A 7852-nucleotide genomic window follows, 5' to 3' on the forward strand; every position below is an offset into this window, starting at 1 on the left:
ATCTTAAAAAAGAAGATCATGATTTTATTTCTTTTGGATACTCAGAAGTTGGATTGGTGGATCATGTGGTAGTTATATTTTTAAAATTTTTAAGGATTTTATTTATTTGTTTGACAGAGAGAGAGCACAAGCAGGGGGAGCAGCAGGCAGAGGGAGAGGGAGAAGCAGGGTCCCCACTGAGCAAGGAGCCTGATGCGGGGCTTGATCCCAGGACCCTGGGATCATGACCTAAGGCAAAGGGGAATGTTTACCCAACTGAGCCACCCAGGTGCCCCTCAATTTTTAATTTTTGAGGAAAAAAGTACTTTGGAAAAAATACTGTTTTTCACATTGGCTGCACAAGCATTTCCGTCAATAGTATGCAAGGATTCCAATTTTTGGCATCCTTGCCAACATTTATCTTTTTTTTTAATAGTCATCCCAACAGGTGTGAGGTATTATCATGGTTTTGATTTGTGTTTTTGTGATTATTAATGATGCTAAGCATCTTTTCATATACATGTGGGCCATTTGTGTGTCATCTTTGAAAAAATGGATATTTAAGTGCGATGCTGATATTTTAATTGGATTATTAATATTTTGCTGTTGAGTTGCAGGAGTTCTTATATATTTTGGAAATTAACCCCTTATCAGATTTTTGGTTTGCAAATAATTTGCTGTGCAGAAGCTTTTCAATTTGATTTAGTCCTTCTGGTCTATTTTTGCTTTTGTTACATATGCTTTTCATGTCACATCCATGAGGTTTTTGTCAAGACCAATATAAATAAGCTTTCCTTCTGTGTTTTTTTTTTTTTTTTTCTCTAGGAGTATTATATTCAGGAGTTTATTCAGGAGTATATTCAGATCTTGCATTGAAATATTTTATCTGTTCTGAGTTGATTTTTGTGTATTGCATAATATAAGGATCCAGTTTTATTATTTTGCATGTGATACCCAGTTTTCCTAACACCATTTGTTAAAGAGACTATCCTTTCTTCATTGTGTAAGCTTAGCACCCTTGTCAAAGATCAGTTGACTGTATATGCATGGATTTATTTCTGGGATCTGTATTCTGTTCCATTAGTTTGTATGTGCTTTTATGCCAGTACCATAGTTTTTCTTTTTTTTTAAGTAACTATGCAGTATGACTTGAGATAGAACTATTCATCTTAAATGTGTAATTTGATTAGTTTTGATATAAGTGTACACTCATGAAGCCTCCATTACAATCATGATATAAAACATTTCCATCATATCAAAGGTTTTTCATACCCCCTTGCGGTTCATCCCTTCTTTCACCTTGACCCCACAGAACCACTGATTTGCTTTCTGTCACTATAGATCAGTTTGAATTTTCTAATGGGACTGCTCTGAGATTCATCTGTATAATGTATATTAGTTCATTCCTTTTATTGCTGAGTAGTATTCTATTGTATGGATATACCATATTTTGTTTATATATTCACCTGCTGATGAGCATTTGGGTTATTTCTAATTCGGGGCTATTATTAATAAATGGCTCTGAACATCTATGTAGACATATGTGCATCATACTGTTTGAATTACTGTAGCTTTGTAATATATTTTGAAATGAGGAAATGTGATGTACCTAGCTTTGTTCTTTTTTTAAATTTTTTTATTATTTGATAGGGAGAGAGAGAGAGAGAGGGAGAGACAGTGAGAGAGACAGTAAGAGAGCACAAAAGCAGGGGGAGTGGCAGGCAGAGGGAGAGGGAGAAGCAGACTCCCTGCTGGGCAGGGAGCCTGACATGGGGCTAGATCCCAGAACCCTGGGAAGATGACCTGAGCCAAAGGCAGATACTTAACTTACTGGGCCACCCAGGCAGCCTGCTTTGTTCTTCTTTTTAAAGATTGTTTTGGCTATTTGAGGTCTTTTGTGGCTCCATAGGAATACTAGAATTATTCTTTCTATTTCTATAGAAGGGATTTTGGGATTTTGATAAAAACTGCATTACATCTATAGATTACTTCTGCTTTCACATTTAAATATTTGAATTAATTGGTTAAATTATTTATCTTTACCTCCAAAATTTTGGGGTGAGATCAACACTTTAGGATGATGAATTATATTTATTCTATGGCTTTGACCACTCAGCATAAGGTCACATGTTCCAGGTGAAAAGTTCATATAATGCATAAATTATTTTTAGCTGCCTTTCTTGTATGTCCCCTCTTCTGTTAGTTTGCTATGATTCCCTGTGCCCTGTTCTTCTTTGTTCATTCTATCCCTAGCCTGTTTTTCCTATGATCAGAATACTGACAACCTAAATAAAGAGAAAAGAGCTATAATCAACTAGTTAACGTGAAAATTTTTACAAATAATGCCCATTTTGAACTATTGAAACTCTAAGTGATATTCTCATTTCTAAAGAAAATCTCTAAAGCCAGTCATTTGTGTAATTTTTACTTTATTAAAGTCTTTGTCTAGGCCATTTTAATCTTCTAAAAGTTTAATAATCGTCAGGTGAGGAAGGGGTACATAATACCCTAGCCCCTCATCCACTCATCCTATATCAGCCCATGTTCTGTCTGTTCTAGTCCTACCCACAGACCTCCCTCCTGGTTTCTAAGAGTAAGTGAGATAAGTTCAAGAGGATCCACCATAGAGGTATAACTAGACATGTAAACTGAGTTTTATTTCCTTTCCAAAGTAAATGGATATATAAGAAAGGCATTCTCCAAAGATTGGCTCCCAGGACAATTTAATACAGCTGTATGAAGACTCTTTTAGGAAAGAATAAAAGCAAAGCAATTAAAATTCAAAGAAACCTATTGATTCTCTTCCTATATAACCTTCTCTAAAAATTTAATCGGGGATTTTGACATATAAGGGTTAATCTTGATTGGTAAGGTCTTTGAGTTTCAAAAATTCAAAGTGGTGGGAAGTAACTCTACCTACTTGGGAGAAGTGCTGATCATTATCATTATTTTGCTAATATAATTATCATGATTCCAAGAAACTCTCCAGTAGTATGCTTCTGAAACTTTCTGAAATATTCAAACTTAGAATTGAGTTTATAGTCATGAGATACATCATCTGACATTTTCCAGGGAGTGGTGCCAACTGTTGTCTGTTGAGTTAGATATATGACTTCCCAAATCACTTCAAACAAAATCACCTGGTCATAGAGTACCTTCGCTGGTCCTACTGTGCATATCCTTTATTCCATCCAGAAATTGTGTAAATGGGCAGTTTTAATCTGTATCACTTTATTGCTCCTGTAGTTAGAGCATTTATTTTCTTCTTCCTCCTCTTCTTCCAACTTTTATTTTCTAAAGGGGTCTGCATTGTTTGACAAAGTTTATTTTTTTCTTTAATATTCTTTATTATACCAATCCTTTTTAAAAATTAGATCAGGGTTTAAAGTCTAAATATACTTAGATAGGTTAAGGTTGTTTTTATAAAAAAAAGATTTTATTCTCACTGAAATATTATATTAATGTAGAAATGACTAAATCACATTTTTAAGAAGTTGTGTGTGTGTGTGTGTGTGTGTTTTACATAAATTAACCCATTTATTATAGGTTAGCGATGTTTCAAATGGTGGAGCTTCTACTGGTTTTTCAACTCCTTCAGTCTTCTGATGGCCGACTTTACTGTGACAGCAGAAGTGGTGTTGTAGGTCCAGGCGCCACCAGCGATGGTTTTCATGCAGGGGCCACAATGCCAGATCCCCACAGCTCGTCTTTTCATCTTGGTTTTGCCACAGAAGGAGCAAGTACTTAGCTTGCTGGCTTATTCAATCTTCACCATTTTCCTGAGGGAGGCACCGTAATGGGTCCCGTATTTATCCACAATTCTGACCTTGGTGCGTTTAGCCATGTCGCCGCAAACTAGGTCTGAGCCCAGAGAGGAAGAGACTCGAAGTTGTGGTTTTTGACTAGAGATCCTGCATGAACAAAGGATTTCAAATTCAGTTACTCTGAGTTGTGGTTGATATCTGACACAGAGACTGCTATACACCAGGTCACTTGATATCTATTTTATTTAAATGTAGTCATGAGCTTTAAAAGTACTAATTAGACAAATTTAAAAGCAAGAGTTCCTTCCTGAATTATGCAAGTTTAGAGCCTTTAGAGGAAAAGGAAGGAGAAAGAAAGAAATATGAAGAGAGATGAATTATAAATCATTCTGTAACAATCAAAATACTGTAATTGTGTAGTTTCAGAAAATGTCAGAACATTGAGGTTTTTGTGGCTTTCTGTTTACTTGTTAAGTGCTTAAAATCTTCAGTATGACAAAGAGTATTATTGTTCAAATGCTTTTTAGTTCTCTTTCTTATCATATCTGTTGCACATATTTTTCAAAGCTATATTGTTCTAGTACATTTTATTCAGTAATTCCAATATGTAATCAAACATATTGGCTATTCAGTTTCTGTTTTCTCCTTGCACAAGATATTTAAAAGCAAAGATTTGATCTGAATTATCTGAATTGAATTCATCAAATTTCATCAGTCTTTAAATTCTTTAGTGGAGTAATTGTTAAATTTATGAAAACACTCTTCTCTACATGTTTTTTTTTTTTTCCACATGGATTTATTTCAGTAAGCCTTTATATCTTGACTATTTCAATAGTCATCTTAGCAAAAATTTAGATACTGCGATTTCATTTTTTTTTCAGCCTTACTGTATTGATTCTTTTCATAGTAGCAAGAACTGAGACACCAAAATTCCATTTTTCTTTCCTATAAACCAATATTTTGGTTTCATAGGCAAATACCAACATTTAAAAATAGAAGCATCTTAATAGAAAAAGGACGTTTTCATGCTAAGTAGATTTTATTTCCTCACATTAGACTTTAGAAAATAAAACAAACACGTCACTGATTTTATGTTATGTTATTCTTCCCAGACAAGGAAGCAGTGAGCGATTAACATTGAAACTTTAAAAGTTAATTTTTTAAACAAGAATAAAATGAGGCTTTATTTCTAATGAATTAACAAATTTCAAGTATTCTATAAAACTTTTTTTTTGTGGGGCAAAACCCAACATGATTAGGATGATTTGAAAACTATTCTTCTCCATTAATAATTGTAAAAAATTTGTGAACCTGTCTTTTCTGAAACTATGTCAACTGTAGCAAAAATTTAGATTGCACCTATATATGTATACATATAAGTATATGCATATTTTAAATGAACTTGTTAGACTTTCAGTGAGGATGTGTCACCAAATATATATTCTCATACTACTTACATATTAATATCATATATACATATTATTGTTATTTGTTGTCTCCAAATTTTATTAAACTATATTCCTTTTTTTAAAAGTTTTTATTTAAATTCCAGTTAACATATTGTAATATTAGTTTCAGGTAAACAATTTAGTGATTCAACACTTACATACAACACCCAGTGCTCATCACAACAAGTGCACTCCTTAATCCCCATCACCTATTTAACCCATCTCCCCATTCACCTCCCCTCTGGTAACCATCAGTTTGTTCCCTATACTTAAGAGTCTGTTTCTTGGTTTGTCTCTCGCTCTCTTTTTTTCCCTATGCTTGTTGGTTTTGTTTCTTAAATTCTACATATGAGTGAAATCATATGGTATTTGTCTTTTTCTGACTTATTTCACTTAGCAAAATACTCCCTAGTTCCATCCATGTCATTGCAAATGGCAACATTTCATTTTTTTATGGTTGAGTATTATTCCATTGTATATATATATATACCACATCTTCTTTATCCATTTATTAGTCAGTGGACGTTTGGCCTGTTTTCATAATTTCGCTATTGTAATAATGTTGCTATGAACACGGGGTGCATGTATCCCTTAGAATTAGTATTGTTTTATTTTTTGGGTAAATACTTAGTAGCACATTTGCTGGATCATAGGGTAGGTCTATTTTTAACTTTTTGGGAAACCACCATACTGTTTTCTAAACTGTATTTCAAATATAAACTATATTTCAAGTAGATATATGAGGACACATATATTCAACATATATTCTATAAACATTTCTGGTATTTTAAATATATATATTTATTATAGTATATATAATAATACTATATATTAATATATAAATATATATTTATATTTGTCTATATGCCTATACATACATATGTTTATGTTGTTATGAATCTGGTGTTCTTTAGAATTCTGTGTAATTTATTTCCCATGATAAATTTAGCTTACATCATGGCTTTTCTTCTGGGTAATTTCTATTAAACATGGGTAATTGGCCAGGGTAATTTTTAAATGTTATTAGGGAAATGAAACCTATAAATGATTTTTTGAGAGCTAGATGAAAACCATTCTGCGAAAACTATTAATTTGAGAAAGTAAAAGAAAAGAAAGTGACCATATTAACATTTAAAATATTCTAAGTGTGAAATAAGTCAATCAGAAAAAGACATGTATCATATGATCTCACTGATATGAGGAATTCTTAATCTCAGGAAACAAACTGAGGGTTGCTGGAGTGGTGGGGGGTGAGAGGGATGGGGTGGCTGGGTGATAGACATTGGGGAGGGTATGTGCTATGGTGAGCCCTGTGAATTGTGTAAGACTGTTGAATCACAGACCTGTACCTCTGAAACAAATAATACATTATATGTTAAAAAAAAAAAAAAAAGAAGATAGTAGGAAGGGAGAAATGAAGGGGGGGAAATCAGTGGGGGAGACGAACCATGAGAGACTACTGACTCTGAGAAACAAACTGAGGGTTCTAGAGGGGAGGGGGGTGGGAGGATGGGTTAGCCTAGTGATGGGTATTAAAGAGGGCACATATTGCATGGAGCACTGGGTGTTATACGCAAACAATGAATCATGGATCACTACATCAAAAACTAATGATGTAATGTATGGTGATTAACATAACATAATAAAATTAAAAAAAAAGAAAAAGAAAGAAAAATAAAAATAAAAAATAAAACATTCTAAGTGAAAATTTAGGACAAATGGTACTTTTTCATTATAAACAATGATCTGAATATTTATATTTATCCCCACACTGTAGCTTAATTATAATCTTTTATTCTCTTGCCATAAACTTATTTTAGTTATATTTAAATTTATTAATTCTAATAGCTTTATCAAGATGCAATGGACATATAACATTGTTTAAGGTGTACAGGGTGATGGAAGTTTTAAATTTATTCATTTTTATTACATCAAATTAGCTTTCCAAAATTAAATGATTAAATACAAAGTCTGGTGGTAAAATCTTGATTACTGATATATATGTGTATATATACTTTTTCTTCTATTTTAACCTGCAGAAGGATTTGTACTAGTCATGTAAATGGTCTGTTCTATTAAATTAACACACAGAACTCAAAAGCTGTATTATTCCTTATATGAAAGCAGAACTATTACTTTATTTCTAATACTGGCTAATTTGTTATTCTCTTATAGCTAGAAAGATACACATTTTTGCTTGGAGAGTAGGTGGAGAAAGTTGGCTACTGGAAAGAAGAAGAAGAGAGGACCAACTTGTCCGTTAGTCATAGTAGGCACAATGGGCCCAAGGCAAGCGTAACTTTTTTTTTAAATTTTTTTTATTAACATATAATGTGCTGTTTCAGGGGTACAGGTCTGTGATTCATCAGTCTTATACAATTCACAGCCCTCACCATAGTACTTACCCTCCCCATTGTCCATCACCCAGCCACCCCCTACCCTCCCACCCCCCCACCCCCCTCCACTCCAGCAACCCTCAGTTTGTTTCCTGAGATTAAGAGTCTCTTATGGTTTGTCTCCCTCTCTGGTTTCGTCTTGTTTCATTTTTCCCTCCCTTCCCCTATGATCCTCTGTCTTGTTTCTCAAATTCCTCATTACAGTGAGATCATATGATACTTGTCTTTCTCTGATTGACTTATTTTGCTTAGCATAATACCCTCT

At 33.5% G+C, this 7852-nt stretch overlaps 1 pseudogene; it reads right to left on the reverse strand.

Annotated features, from left to right (window-relative positions):
- Positions 1–3496: 3496 nt before the first annotated feature.
- LOC118526113 (large ribosomal subunit protein eL43 pseudogene) lies at positions 3497–3856 on the reverse strand (annotated as a pseudogene).
- Between the last annotated feature and the right edge of the window lie 3996 nt (positions 3857–7852).

Source organism: Halichoerus grypus, chromosome 12 (genome assembly GCF_964656455.1).
Source record: "Halichoerus grypus chromosome 12, mHalGry1.hap1.1, whole genome shotgun sequence".
In the NCBI taxonomy this organism is placed as follows: Eukaryota; Metazoa; Chordata; class Mammalia; order Carnivora; family Phocidae; genus Halichoerus; species Halichoerus grypus.